The sequence below is a fragment of the Macrobrachium nipponense genome, chromosome 24, assembly GCF_015104395.2.
Source record: "Macrobrachium nipponense isolate FS-2020 chromosome 24, ASM1510439v2, whole genome shotgun sequence".
NCBI classification, from domain to species: Eukaryota; Metazoa; Arthropoda; class Malacostraca; order Decapoda; family Palaemonidae; genus Macrobrachium; species Macrobrachium nipponense.
The window spans coordinates 17,426,502-17,440,701 of record NC_061091.1 but is presented as its reverse complement, the minus strand read 5'-3'; the positions used below and the strand labels follow the sequence as shown (position 1 = coordinate 17,440,701).

The 14,200-nt window shown below is 43.2% G+C and overlaps 1 long non-coding RNA gene across 1 annotated transcript in view; it reads right to left on the bottom strand.

The window, feature by feature from the left end:
* Nucleotides 1-13,245: 13,245 nt before the first annotated feature.
* LOC135205486 (uncharacterized) overlaps nt 13,246-14,200 on the bottom strand; it is a 6,649-nt gene continuing 5,694 nt past the window's right edge. The window contains exon 3 of the long non-coding RNA XR_010312543.1: nt 13,246-13,475. This is a non-coding gene — a long non-coding RNA (uncharacterized LOC135205486). The remainder of the gene's footprint in view (nt 13,476-14,200) is intronic.

Here is a 14,200-nt window from a genome sequence, read left to right as displayed (position 1 = left end):
AGGAGTAGTAGCAAACGGAAGAACCAAGTGATACTAAAAAATAGAGAGTTGAAGTTGTGAAGAAGTTGAAATTTTGTAAAAAAAAAAAAAAAAAAAAAAAAAAAAAAAAACCTAAAAGTACAAAAAAGAAAAAAGAAAAAAAAATGTAAAAATAATTTTTTTTTTTTAATTTTTTTTTATAATTTTAGTTTTTTATAAAGTTAAGTGTTACAGTTTTGTTAATGGGTTTCGTAAAGTTTAGTTTATGTTTTCCTTACATTTTTTTGTTGTGTTTCGTAAAGTTAAGTGTACGTACGTATCTGCCGTTGTCCTCCTCCTCTGTCGCCACTTTCGGAGATAGCCTCACTCGAAAGGTAAGCTTCATTTTTCAATTTTACTACATACGTACGTATGTACGTACCTACAGTATTTCTTGTATGCCATGTAAACTAATACACTTTATTTACAGGTATATTAGCAGTAAGTATTAAGTTAGGTATTGAATGGTCCAAATTGTTGTAGTATTTCATTGTTTATAGGTCAATTTAGCTTTATTATGAAATTTACTGGGCTATTTTTGAGGGCTTGGAACGGATTAGCCATTTTACATATAAAATGCGGTCCAAGATACGAAAAGCTCATGATACGAAGGCCGCCTCGGAACAGATTAATTTCGTATCTCGAGGTACCTGTACTTTTCTCTGCAAGCATCCTCACCTACCGAGTTAGATAAAAGGGTTAGGACATACATTTACACATAGTAGGTTGATAATGTGTTACCTGCGTATGCTCCATGGCCAGGTCGGCTGAATTAGATTGATCCCACCTCCATTAAATTTCATTTTTGTACAGTTTCAACTTCCCTGTCAGATATATACTTAGCTATAGACTCTGTCATCGTTCCCTGACAGAAATTTGAATTTCGCGGCACACGCTACAGGTAGGTCAGGTGATCTACTGCCCTGCCGCTGGGTGGCAGGAATAGGAACCATTCCCGTTTTCTGATCAGATTTTCTCTGTCGCCGGTTCCGGCAACATCGTTGTTGGTTCCTCCTGACTTGACTTTCGTTTTTCATCGCTGTTGATCTTCTGGACTGTCTTATTGGTGACGTATTGGATCTTTGGTTTGGCTTACCATTTGTGGACTGTTTTTTGGATTTTTGCTTCGGATTTTTCTCAGGATGTCGGACTCTAACTATGCAATCAGAGTATGTGTGAATGAGGGTTGTAGCGTGAGACTACCGAAGGCTTCAGTAGATCCTCACACTGTATGCAAGCAGTGTAGGGGGAATGAATGTTCTGTATCTAATACGTGCAATGAATGTGTGAACATGAGTGAGGAAGAATGAAAGACTCTAACTTCCTACTTAAGGAAGTTATAAAAGGATAGGGCTAGAAAAGCTTCCTCCAGAAGCTTGAGTAGGTCTCGCTCTAACGAGCCAGTTAAATGTAGTAGCACCTATCCTCAAGTAGTGGTTGCTTCCTCCCATACAGTTTCAGCACCTTCTCCCTTCACAGAAACTGCAAGTTCATCCAGGGAAATTGCAGATTTGAAGGCTGCCCTCAAAGGATGGAGCTTAAAATGTTAGCTCTCGAAGGTAAGCAAAGTGCAGTGGAAAGTGATTTTAGTGTTCCCAGTGCAGTGGAGGGGGCGTCTGATTGGCTCTGCAAACGCTCCCAGGCCTAGACCTCTTCCAAGCTCCCAGGCCCAGAGGAGAAGGATGTCGAAAGCCTTACGGAGGTTATGGAGAATCCCCACCGATCAGGCGTCCCAGATGGCCAAGGATCGCCATTGCAAAGGCATCCTCAAAGAGTGCTTCTCCTCGTCCGATTCTTCATCTCACAGACGAGGTGGAGTTCGGACGATCTATCACGTCCTCTGAAGAGGAGTTGGAAAGCTCCCACATTGGACTCGAGCCTGAACGCTTTCCAAAGAATTTCGCCTAAGGATAGGAAGAGAGCTAAGAGAGCCCTGGTTTCGCCTACTTTCGGCTCTGAGTCGCCTTCGTCCTCCAGACCTCCTTCCCCTCCTTCGGACAAGGAAGAAGGAAGATTCGACTACTAGAATTCTCCTAAATATGCAGGAGCAAATTGCGTCCTTTGGTGGGAGTAATCACGAAGGACCCTCCATGGAGGAAGGACTCTTTTCTTCCTGTTAAAAGATCATCTCATCCCCTGGACGTTCCAGGCTACAAGCTCCTCTCATCTACTCCTCGTCCGAGACGCAAGGCGCCAGCTGCAAGAGAATCTTCTGACATTCTCCGGTCTCCTGTCAGGCTCCTGTCAGTGAATTCAGGATCCTCGGGCAGGACACCAGCCGCGCTCCAGGCGCGAGACGCCTTCTTCGAAGTAAGTGAAGGCGCCAACCAGGTGCGCGCCCCACGGCACGAATCCCCGAGCAAGCACGAGTCTCCTGACAGACTCGAGCATACATTTAAGCGAGTGGCACCAGCCAGGCGCGAGGCGCCAGCTAGGCGCGAGGCGCCAGGATCTCCCACATCGCCTTACGAGATAGAGGTAAACCGTGGAGGCTCCTCTTATTAGCTTTTCTCAGGGTCAGCTTTCTCCTGGCAAAGGCGCAAGATGTCGCACAGGCGGCGTCGCCTTTGTCAGGATGGTTCTGATACTGCAAGAAGCCCTTCTCCATTTGGACAGAGGACTGCTGTAACAGGCAGTTCCTCTCAACGTAGGTGCGCTTTCCTTCGGTTGATCGCTCTTCTCCCATCAGAACGAGACTGGAGCTCGAGGAGATTTCGGACGAAGAATCACCGGGGGGGGCAGGTCTCTCTGACTACAAGACCTTAGCGGCGCTTTTACTGGAAGAGTTTTTGGAGACTCCCCTCATCCCTCAGTCCTGCCACCCTCCTTCTCCTCGTTCGTTGTTTTCGAGTACGAAGACCTCTAAGTCCTCCTCCTTCCTGAAGTGCACCCTGCAATTTTCCATGAAGAAAGCTCTACAGTCTTGTTGGAGCTTGGTCTGCTCCAAGGAGGAAGCTGGAAAGATTGTCTTTGCCTGCCCCCCCTCCAGGCTTTCTGGGAGGAGAGGCATTTGGTATGAGACAGGGGAAGCCAGGGGACTCCTTGGCTCTCCCTGCGTCGGCGGAGCAGATTTCTCCACGCTTGTGGATTCATGCGAGGAGACACGCCCTGTCTACAGCCAGAACCACATGGGGAATGTCGGAGATGGACCATCTCCTCAAGGGATTATTCCATGTGCTGGAAGTTTTTAACTTTCTGGACTGGTCCCTTGGGGCGTTGTCCAAGAAGACGCAAGACCCGGACTTCCTGAGCCCCGAAGTCCTGCATAGCATTTTAGCATGCATGGACTGTCCAAGACGGATCTGGTGAAGTGGCCTCACTTTTTGGAGCAGGGATCCTCAGAAGAGGGCTGTTTTCAGCTCTTTTCTTACGAAAACAAAAGCTGGTCTCTCCTGTTCTTAGAGTCGTCCCTGCTTTTTTACACCCCTCTTTGTTGAACCAGCTTTTCCCTTCTCAGTTAGTGAGAGACATTTCTCACTCACTCACTGAGAAGACGACTCAGGATCTTCTGGTTCAATACGCGAAGAAGACGAAACCGGCTGTTCCTGTAGTGAATAAGGAGTCCCGTAATCCACAGCCGCCCTTTCGAGGAGGTTCCTCTTCTCGATCCTCCTCTAGAAGGAAAGGACCTGAGAAGAGAGGAAGGTCTTCCTTTCAGACCGATTAAGAAGACTAAGTGACGCGTAATTCCTCCTCAAACACCAGTAGGTGCCAAGGCTTCGGAAGTTTTCAGAAGCATGGGCTGTGAGAGAGGCAGACTTCTGGTCCCTCTCGATCGTAAGGAAGGATACTCATCCCTTCAGAGACAGACCTCCCTTGACTTCTACCCCCAACCGGGAACTGTCGGCGAAGTACAAGGACCCTGCCTTGAGAAGAACTCTCCTGCATCTTGTAGACCAGATGTTGGAAAAGGAGGCCATCGAATTAGTACAGGATCCCCACTCCCAAGGCTTCTACAATCGCCTGTTCCTCGTCCCGAAAGCCTCGGGGGGGTGGAGACCTGTACTAGATGTGAGCGCACTGAACTGTTTCGTAGAAAAGAAAAAATCCTCTATGAAACAACCGCCTCGGTTCTTGCGGCTCTGCGTCCTGGAGATTGGACGGTCTCCCTGGACCTGCAAGATGCGTATTTTCACGTCCCCCTGCATCCTGCGTCAGGAAATATCTTTCGGTTCATGATCCAGGGCAGGATCTTTCAGTTCAGGGCTTTGTGCTTTGGCCTGTCTACGGCCCCTCCAAGTTTTCACGGGCCTTATGAGGAACGTAGCACGTTGGCTACATCTGAAGGGGCGAGCATATCACTTTTACTTGACGACTGGCTCATCAGAGCCAAATCGGAACATCAGTGTTTGGAGGACCTGAAAACAACCTTAGACCTGGTACGGTCGCTCGGACTGCTTGTGAACCTCGAGAAGTTACAGATGATCCCCAGCCAGAACCTTGTCTATCTGGGGATTCAGATGGATTCTCTGTTTTTGAGTTTTTCCGTCGCAAGAAAGAATTGTTTGAGGCTTGGAAAAAGTCTCAACCTTCTTAAAGGAAAGAGCGGAGCTCAGCAAGGGAATGGCTCAGTCTTCTGGGTACCCTTTCCTCGCTGGAGCAGTTCTTTTTTCCCTGGGGAGGCTCAGGGGAACCTCAGAACCCCTGCAATTCTACCTGCAGAGGATGTGGGATCGGAAGACAGGAGAACTGTTGGACTCCTTTCCAATTCATCCAGAGATCAAGACCCACTTGACTTGGTGGTTAGCTCCTCTCAAGAGGGACGAAGGATTGGTCCCTTTCAATTCGGAAGCCCCGCGCCTAGTGTTGTTCTCCGACGCCTCGGAGACAGGATGGGGAGCAAAACACTGGGAACAAAAGAAGTGTCAGGCACCTGGACAGGGGAACAGGTGTCCTGGCGCATCAACGTGAAGGAGCTTCTGGCTATACATCTATCCCTAAAGTCCTTCGAATCAGAGGTCAGAGGCGTGGTAGTCCAAGTAAACTTGGACAACACCACAGCTCTGGCTTACATTCGAAAGCAGGGAGGGACTCACTCTTTTTTCCTCCTCTACGAGTTGGCAAGAGCTCTTTTGATCTGGGCGGAGGAACGAGGCATCACAACTCCTTACAAGGATTCGTGCAAGGAGTAAAGAACGTAAGAGCTGACCGACTGAGCAGGAAGAACCAGTCCTTTCCAACAAGAGTGGACCCTCCACTCCGTAGTTTGCCAAAAAAGCTCTGGTCCTGTGGGGGAAACCACAAATAGACCTGTTTTGCCATGTTCCTCTCCAGAAGAATGGACAACTTCTGCTCTTCAGTCGAGGATCCCAGAGCCATAGCGGTCGATGCCCTTCTCCTAGACTGGTCGCATAGACGCGTACTTTCCCCCTTTCCCCCCATTCAAGCTTCTTGGGGAAGTATTAAGAAAGTTCGTGGCCTTGAAAGGAACGAGAATGACCCTCATCGCCCCCTTTTGGCCCGCTCGAGATTGGTTCACAGAGGTACTGGAAATGGACGGTGGACTTACCCAGATCTCTTCCCGAAAGGACAGATCTGCTCAGACAACCCCACTTCGAGAGGTTTCCACAAAACCTCCCTGCTCTCTTCCCGACTGCCTTTCGACTATCGAAAGACTCGTCAGAGCGAGAGGCTTTTCGCGAAAGGCTGCCAGCGCAATCGCCAGAGCCCGCAGGTCTTCAAACCTTGCAGATTTATCAGTCGAAGTGGGAAGTCTTCCATAGATGGTGTAGATCGAAGAAGCTGTCCTCCTCCAATACCTCTGTGACCGACATTGCTGATTTTCTTCTCTTCCTAAGAGAAGAATCGCATTTGCTGTTTCTACCATCAAAGGATACAGGAGCATGCTCTCCTCTGTATTTAGGAATAGGGGCCTGAAGATAGCGGAGGACAAAGATCTTCATGATCTTATACGGTCCTTCGAGACTACTAAGACTAGATCTCTCGCGCTCCTGTTGGAATCTCGACGTGGTCCTCAAGTTCCTGACTTCGGACAAGTTCGAACCTCCTCATCAAGCCTCGTTTAGAGATCTCACGAGGAAATTCATTTTTCTCTTGGCCCTCGCAACCTGCCAAGAGGATTGGTGAACTGCCACGCATTATTTGATTCTCGTGTAGGATTTAGAGGAGACTCGGCAATATGTTTCTTTCCAACCTTTGTTTCTGGCAAAGAACGAGAACCCTTCTAAGCCCTGCCCAGAAGCTTTTGAAGTCAAGGGACTTTTCTCCTCTGTGGGGAAAGAGATAGAAAGTCTCTTTGTCCAGTCAGGACACTGAAGTTTTATCTTCAGAAGAAGAATCAGCTTGAGGGTTGCCGACAGAGTCTCTGGTGTGCGGTGAGGGGACCCGAAAAGACCCATGTCAAAGAACGCCCTGGCCTTCTTTGTGAGAAGTGTGATCTCGGAAACACACGATAAGTGCCAAGATGACTCCTTTGTAAGCAGCTAAGAGTTAAAAGCGCATGAGGTTTGAGCCGTTGCTTATTTCTCTATCTTTCAATAAGAATATGTCTATGAAAGATATTTTAGCTGCTACGTTTTGGAGATGCAACTCTGTTTTTGCTTCCCATTACTTGAAGGATGTCAGAGTAACCTACGAGAGATGCTTCACTCTTGGTCTGTATGTATCAGCGGATACGGTGCTGGGACAGGGAGCTGATACTGATCCTTAATTAGTTTATTTTGTACATTCAACTTTCCTGTCAGATATGTACTTGGCCTCTCCTGGCAAAGGCGCAAGATGCGCACAGGCGGCCGTCGCCTTTGTCAGGAGGGGGCTGAGTGTGTCTGCCAGGTGAGTATGTCAAAACTTTATTGTATCATTACAATATCATGTTTGTGTTTAATGATGTGGTGTCGAGTTTTTTAGGGTTGTTTGAAAGGATGTTGGGGATAACTCCTTTCAATCTCATTACTAACCCGGGCGTTAGATCAGGTGATCGGGATCGGTGTTGTGCTCCTTGATATTTGCCATTAGGCAAGGTGTGTTGTCATGTAAGTGGATTAGTACCCATTGGACAAATATCCATCAGGCTCTGTCGAGTAAGCGGATAAAACCCCATTGTTGACAAACCCACAAGAACTCTTAGCCATAGGTCCACTACCATCGCTGAGGCTCTTGAGGCGAAGCAGACTCTAGGCAGTAGCTATGAAGTCTTCCACCTAAAGAGGTAGGAACCAAGATTTTTTTTTATATATTACCTACAACGTTATGTTGTTTTTCCTGTCTATTTCAGTAGTTAGCTGTCTCTTACCCACCACTAAGTGTGCCATCAGCTAAGTATATATCTGACAGGGAAGTTGAATGTACAAAAATATTGTTTTGATACAATAAAGTTTTGTACATACTTACCTGGCAGATATATACAATTAAATGGCCCACCCAGCCTCCCCTCAGGAGACAGGGGGAGAGAAAATCTGATCAGAAAACGGGAATGGTTCCTATTCCCTGCCACCCAGCAGCAGGGCGGTAGATCACCATGACCTACCTGTAGCGTGGGCTGCGAAATTCGAATTTCTGTCGGGGACGACAGAGTCTATAGCTAGTTTAGATCTGCCCAGATAAGTATGTACAAAACTTTATTGTATCATAACAATATCATATTGCAATACAAAGTTTTCATAATCTAATATGTAATACTACCTGAACACCTGAATGATTCCCACCATCCCTCCCCACTTCAATTTGAAAGGGAATGAATCAGCTGAGGTTGTTGGCCTCTAGCGGGCAGTGTTTGCAGCAGCATTGCCAACGGGACCTCGGGTAACTCGTTTGGACTAGATTTTACCTGCAGTGTTGGTAGTACTGACAGTTAAAATTACCCACTTTGTGGGTAAATCTGTGGGGATATAGTTCGGGCTGGTCAGTGACCAGGGCTAATTCAGGTGTTCAGGTATGTATACAATATTAATTTTATTATGAAACCTCAATTTCACTGTTTCTTTAAGTACCGAATGGCTGAAAGTGTGAATGCTTGGCTAAATAGCAGAATTTTCCATAAATCGGTGATAAGAAGTTTACCTGAAGTAGGGGTATAATCTAACAGATATCAACTACATTCTTGTTGATATAGATTTAGGGATATTTAGATATTAACTGAAATCTTCAACCAAATTTACTCCAGATTATTTGTATATTTAAGGTGAGAGAGTGTCACAAACAATGGATAAAATAGTATTAGGAAGAGCACTGCTCCATTGAAACTATTAAGTACTTAGGATAATTTTGGTGACTTGCGTAAGTTGCATCTCAAGCATTTTGATTTGGAGTTCAATGTAATTTTGGAAGAAGTTATGGTCTATGATACTAAAGACCCCTTTAAAAGTAAAGTAGAAATTAATTGGTAATATTTGGTAAAAATGAGTTTAGTAATCTCTTACTTTTTGGGGTTCTTTTTGTAGAAAAGGGTCATGTTCAAGGATTACAATAAACAGTTTGATGAGCTATTAAGTAAAGTGAATCAAGGGAATTGTAAATAACAACGGAATTCAGGGTCAGTTAAATAATGTATTAACAGTACGAAAGAGATAGCATATAAAGTAAAACCTTTTCAAGTTGAATAGCTCTGCACGGAACACAGTGTAGTGTGCCCCCAACTGTGTTCGTGGAGTGAGCGCTCAGGAATCGGGAACCAGGCATTTTTCTTCCGGGTCCACGTTTAGATCCTACTTTATTTCTTGGACTTATCTTGCTGTCCAACCATTCCAACTCCCTCTTTCACTGTCTTAAGTGTTGAATGGCCGAAAGAGCCCCTGTGCTTGGATCAACCGCCTGAATTTTATCAAATCATCCAAAATGAATGTAATGTAGATAGTGGCTACAGCTGAAAATTGGAATTTTTAAAATTTGCAACATTTGTGTAGGACTCATAAACCAGGGTTTTAAGGTCTTAAAGTAATATAAAGCTTTTAATGCATCTTTGAATATCAGAATAAATTATCACTCAATTCTGAACACATTCAGTGTATTGGCTTAGAGTATTGTTGTTGATAAATTTTTGAACCGTATTAAAAGTGTAATTTTTCCTTTTTGGATTTGGCTGCTTCAGTAAGGTAAGGATCTTCATTGTATGCTTATGTTACACCATGTAGACTCTCTCTCTCTCTCTCTCTCTCTCTCTCTCTCTCTCTCTCTCTCTCTCTCGTGTGTTTTGGTTACGGTAAACTTTCACCACTGAGCATTGTTGTTTTATAAAGTTACATTGCAAGGCGAGAGTTGGTGTAGTTGTTTTCACTCATATTCTTGCCGAGATCTGTGCAACGAAAAATGCGCATTGTTATTATAAACAATAAGATAGAGATTCTTACAATAGCATGAAAATTTTGTACTGAAGACAGACAGCTATGTATTTCAGTGGTGATCTTGGAATTTGTGATACATTGAAGGGTAATATTATCCATTTTTGGACGATGGGAATGTTTTTTCTTACCATAGAAAGCAGTGTTAGTATGTGGTTGTGATCGGGAAGTGATGCCTAGTAGGTTAGAGCTAGTGATGGTATACTAGAATGAATTTAAAAGATATTTTTTATTCCTCAGGCGCAAGTGTTATATGCTTTAGTGTAGTATAGCCTATCTAAGAGTTAGTGATTGCATACTAGAAAGATTTGAAGCATGCTCCGGTCTGAGTGAATAATCAAGAGAGATTTCAGTCATTTGCATTTGAAGCAGAAGACAGAAATGTGAAGATTTTTCACGAAATTATCAGGTTTTGTCCAGGGCTCTCAATATTCCAGAAAGTAATATTTGAAAAACGTAAAGGTATGTAAGGATTAGACAAATGACTACTATAGCAAAAATCGCCCTTCTTTGCAGCTAAGCCCCGCCCACTGCACGCCAGTAATTGGCTAGTGCTCGAAAGGTGAATGAGACGTCACACTAATTGACAGTCCGTATGATTACCAGTACTTATTTGACTCCGTTCGGTAATGTTAAGCTCATCTCATGAATGGTGAATTGATATTTCTGATAAAAGATATTAAGTTATATAATATCATTATGAAGATTTTGGATCATTCTCTGTGCATTTTTTTATATTTAAAATATATTTACAGTATTTCACTGTCAAATGTATATTTATATCAGTTTGGTGAGAGTTAATAATTGAATAATGATTATGCGAGTGTAAAGTGTCATCAGTTGGAGTAAAAGAGAAATGAAGATGACTAAGCCTAGTCGAGAACATCACTGAAGTCCTGATTTCTCCTCTGTCCGCCGGTTTGAACCCACTAGAGGACGAAATTATTATCAACTAAAAAAATTCCCCTTCGGTTAACATATATGAAAACATATTAATTCCGAGGTAGAGCGAATTGGATTTCAAAGTACATTATTAAAGAATAAAAATTAATGTGTGTGTATATACATACATATATAAAATATATATATATATATATATATATATATCTATATATATATATATGTGTGTGTGTGTGGTGTGTGTATGTGTGTGTGTATATATAGTTGCTTTAATTTTCGACCATTAATTAAGAAAATAATCTCCGTAGTAAACGAGAAGCTTTCAAGCTAACCTGTCAAAATCCTCTTGTAATTGTCAAAAGGAAATTATAGGCATTACCCAGAGTTTTTATCAAATTGCAAATTTGCCTCAAAATCTTAGGTTGTAGCTCTTACTGCAGGAGATGGTTGATTATTTGTTCAGTATCCCTGCCCCAGATAGGCCCCATTTTTCATGCATTTACCTTTTTTACATACGGGCCACCATACTGTGTGGAATTTTGTCCAGTACATGGTAGCACTAGGAATAATAAATAACAGAAGATGGGTTAAATCAAACAAATGCTTTATGCTTGCTAATTTCACTCAAAGAAAAAACGAACACAGTACAAACTACAGTAAAGGTCACATAGTGATTTTCCACGTATATTGTACAGTTGAGTGTATAGATGTACATATATTTATATATATATGATAATTGACATCTTTCTAAAAGGCTCTTGCATACACACTTAAATAGCTGTATGGCCAGATTATTAGGAAGGGTTTATGTCCAGCATGTGGAAATGAGAGAGATATTGTAAGGAGTCGTACGTATAGAAACACTATTATCACAGCACCAGTTTTTTAAACGGCATTCTTTGTATGGTATTCCCAGATGTGTGATGCAGGGAGGTGCATTTTGAACGCAACAATCTCTTGAACATAAGGATAGATGTACTAACGTCCTTCCAATGGGATTGGTTAGTTGTAGAGGAAGAGCTTCCGGTACTAGTAGTGTCTGTTGATGTAGAGCTTCCTGTGGAAGTACTTCCTGTTGATGTAGAGCTTCCTGTGGAAGTACTTCCTGTTGATGTAGAGCTTCCTGTGGAAGTACTTCCTGTTGATGTAGAGCTTCCTGTGGAAGTACTTTCGGTTGATGTAGAACTTCCTGTAGAAGTACTTCCTGTTGATGTAGAGCTTCCGGTGGAAGTACTTCCTGTTGATGTAGAGCTTCCTGTTAGAAGTACTTCCCGTTGATGTAGAGCTTCCGGTGGAAGTACTTCCTGTTGAAGTAGAGCTTCCTGTGGAAGTACTTCCCGTTGATGTAGAGCTTCCAGTGGAAGTACTTCCTGTTGATGTAGAACTTCCTGTAGAAGTACTTCCCGTTGATGTAGAGCTTCCGGTGGAAGTACTTCCTGTTGATGTAGAGCTTCCTGTGAAGTTACTTCCGTTGATGTAGAGCTTCCTGTGGAAGTACTTCCTGTTGATGTAGAGCTTCCTGTGGAAGTACTTTCCTGTTGATGTAGAGCTTCCTGTGGAAGTACTTCCTGTTGATGTAGAGCTTCCTGTGGAAGTACTTCCTGTTGATGTAGAGCTTCCTGTAGAAGTACTTCCTGTTGATGTAGAGCTTCCTGTGGAAGTACTTCCTGTTGATGTAGAGCTTCCTGTAGAAGTACTTCCTGTTGATGTAGAGCTTCCTGTAGAAGTACTAGCTGTTGTTGAAGAGCTTCCCGTAGAAGTACTTCCTGTTGATGTAGAGCTTCCTGTAGAAGTACTTCCTGTTGTTGAAGAGCTTCCTGTAGAAGTACTTCCTGTTGATGTAGAGCTTCCTGTAGAAGTACTTCCTGTTGTTGAAGAGCTTCCTGTAGAAGTACTTCCTGTTGATGTAGAGCTTCCTGTAGAAGTACTTCCGGTCGTTGAAGAGCTTCCTGTAGAAGTACTTCCTGTTGATGTAGAACTTCCTGTAGAAGTACTTCCGGTTGTTGAAGAGCTTACTGTGGAAGTACTCCCTGTTGATGTAGAGCTTCCTGTGGAAGTACTTCCTGTTGATGTAGAGCTGCCTGTAGAAGTACTTCCTGTTGATGTAGAGCTTCCTGTAGAAGTACTTCCGGTTGACGTAGAGCTGCTTGTAGAAGTACTTCCTGTTGTTGAAGAGCTTCCTGTAGAAGTACTTCCTGTTGATGTAGAACTTCCTGTTGTGGAAGAGCTTCCTGTAGAAGTACTAGCTGTTGATGAAGAGTTTCCTGTAGAAATAGTGCTTGTGGAAGAAGAGTTTCTTGTGGAGGTAGTGCTTGTTGAGGAAGAGTTTCCTGTGGAGGTAGTGCTTGTTGAGGAAGAGTTTCCTGTGGAGGTAGTGCTTGTTGAGGAAGAGTTTCCTGTAGGAGTGCTTGTTGAGGAAGAGTTTCCTGTAGGAGTACTTGTTGAGGAAGAGTTTCCTGTAGGAGTGCTTGTTGAGGAAGAGTTTCCTGTAGGAGTGCTTGTTGAGGAAGAGTTTCCTGTAGGAGTACTTGTTGAGGAAGAGTTTCCTGTAGGAGTACTTGTTGAGGAAGAGTTTCCTGTAGGAGTACTTGTTGAGGAAGAGTTTCCTGTAGGAGTACTGCTTGTTGATGAAGAGTTTCTTGTAGGAGTGCTTGTTGAGGAAGAGTTTCCTGTAGGAGTGCTTGTTGAGGAAGAGTTTCCTGTAGGAGTGATGCTTGTTGAAGAAGAGTTTCCTGAGGTGCTTGTTGAGGAGTCCGTAGGCTGCTTGTTAGGAAGAGTTTCCTGTAGGAGTACTTGTTGAGGAAGAGTTTCCTGTAGGAGTACTTGTTGAGAAGAGTTTCCTGTAGGAGTGCTTGTTGAGGAAGAGTTTCCTGTAGGAGTGCTTGTTGAGGAAGAGTTTCCTGTAGGAGTGCTTGTTGAGGAAGAGTTTCCTGTAGGAGTGCTTGTTGAGGAAGAGTTTCCTGTAGGAGTAGCTTGTTGAGGAAGAGTTTACTGTAGAAGGAGTGCTTGTTGAGGAAGAGTTTACTGTAGAAGGAGTGCTTGTTGAGGAAGAGTTTCCTGTAGGAGTGCTTGTTGAGGAAGAGTTTCCTGTAGGAGTGCTTGTTGAGGAAGAGTTTCCTGGAGTTGTGCTAATTGTTGTAGATGAGGTAGAATTTCCCGGTGGAGTCGTCGTCGTAGTGTTCCTCGTTGGAGTTGTTGTAGTTGTCCTCGTAGTTGTTGTAGTTGTCCTCGTAGTAGTTGAACTCGTAGTTGTTGGGGGACCTGAAATCATTCCTGGATGAGTCAGTAAAAATAATCCACCATGTAAGTTAACAACTGATCCATACAAGATGCTCAAACATTTAACAGCAAATGAAATCTATGTAGGTCTAAAGTAGATAGTATGAGAAGGCAGTACCTTTTATAAATAGGTTATGATATCATGCTCCTCAATAACAATACTTACGAATCACTTTGGTTAGCAGAACTATACTATGGCGAAATATGTTTTAAAGAAACTTCTTCCCATAATGAGATTAATCAATGTTGAAGGAAGTCAGAAAGTTAAGATGGTACTGTAAGGAATAAACTGCAGTTACATGTCAATTTCTACTAAGCAAAACGTGTGGAGTAATTGTCTCCTACTAAACTTGGCATTAAAAACGTGAATGAGTTCATATGAGTTACCCAGAAGCAGGAAGGTGAATAGGTAGATCACGACCCACTAAGACAGCTCCGTCAGACAAGGGATTTATTAATGATGAATCACCCAAGTCGACCGCATGACCCATGATTTACAGGTCGTAAACCAAGTATAACTACTGTTGTGAATATATATATATATATATATATATATATATATATATATATATATATATATATATATATATATATATATATATATATATATATAGATGACTGCCAGAGACTACGCATGTCATTATCCGCTATAAACGGCGAAACTAGTGATCGAATTGAAATAAAGTGAGACCATATATTTATAGATT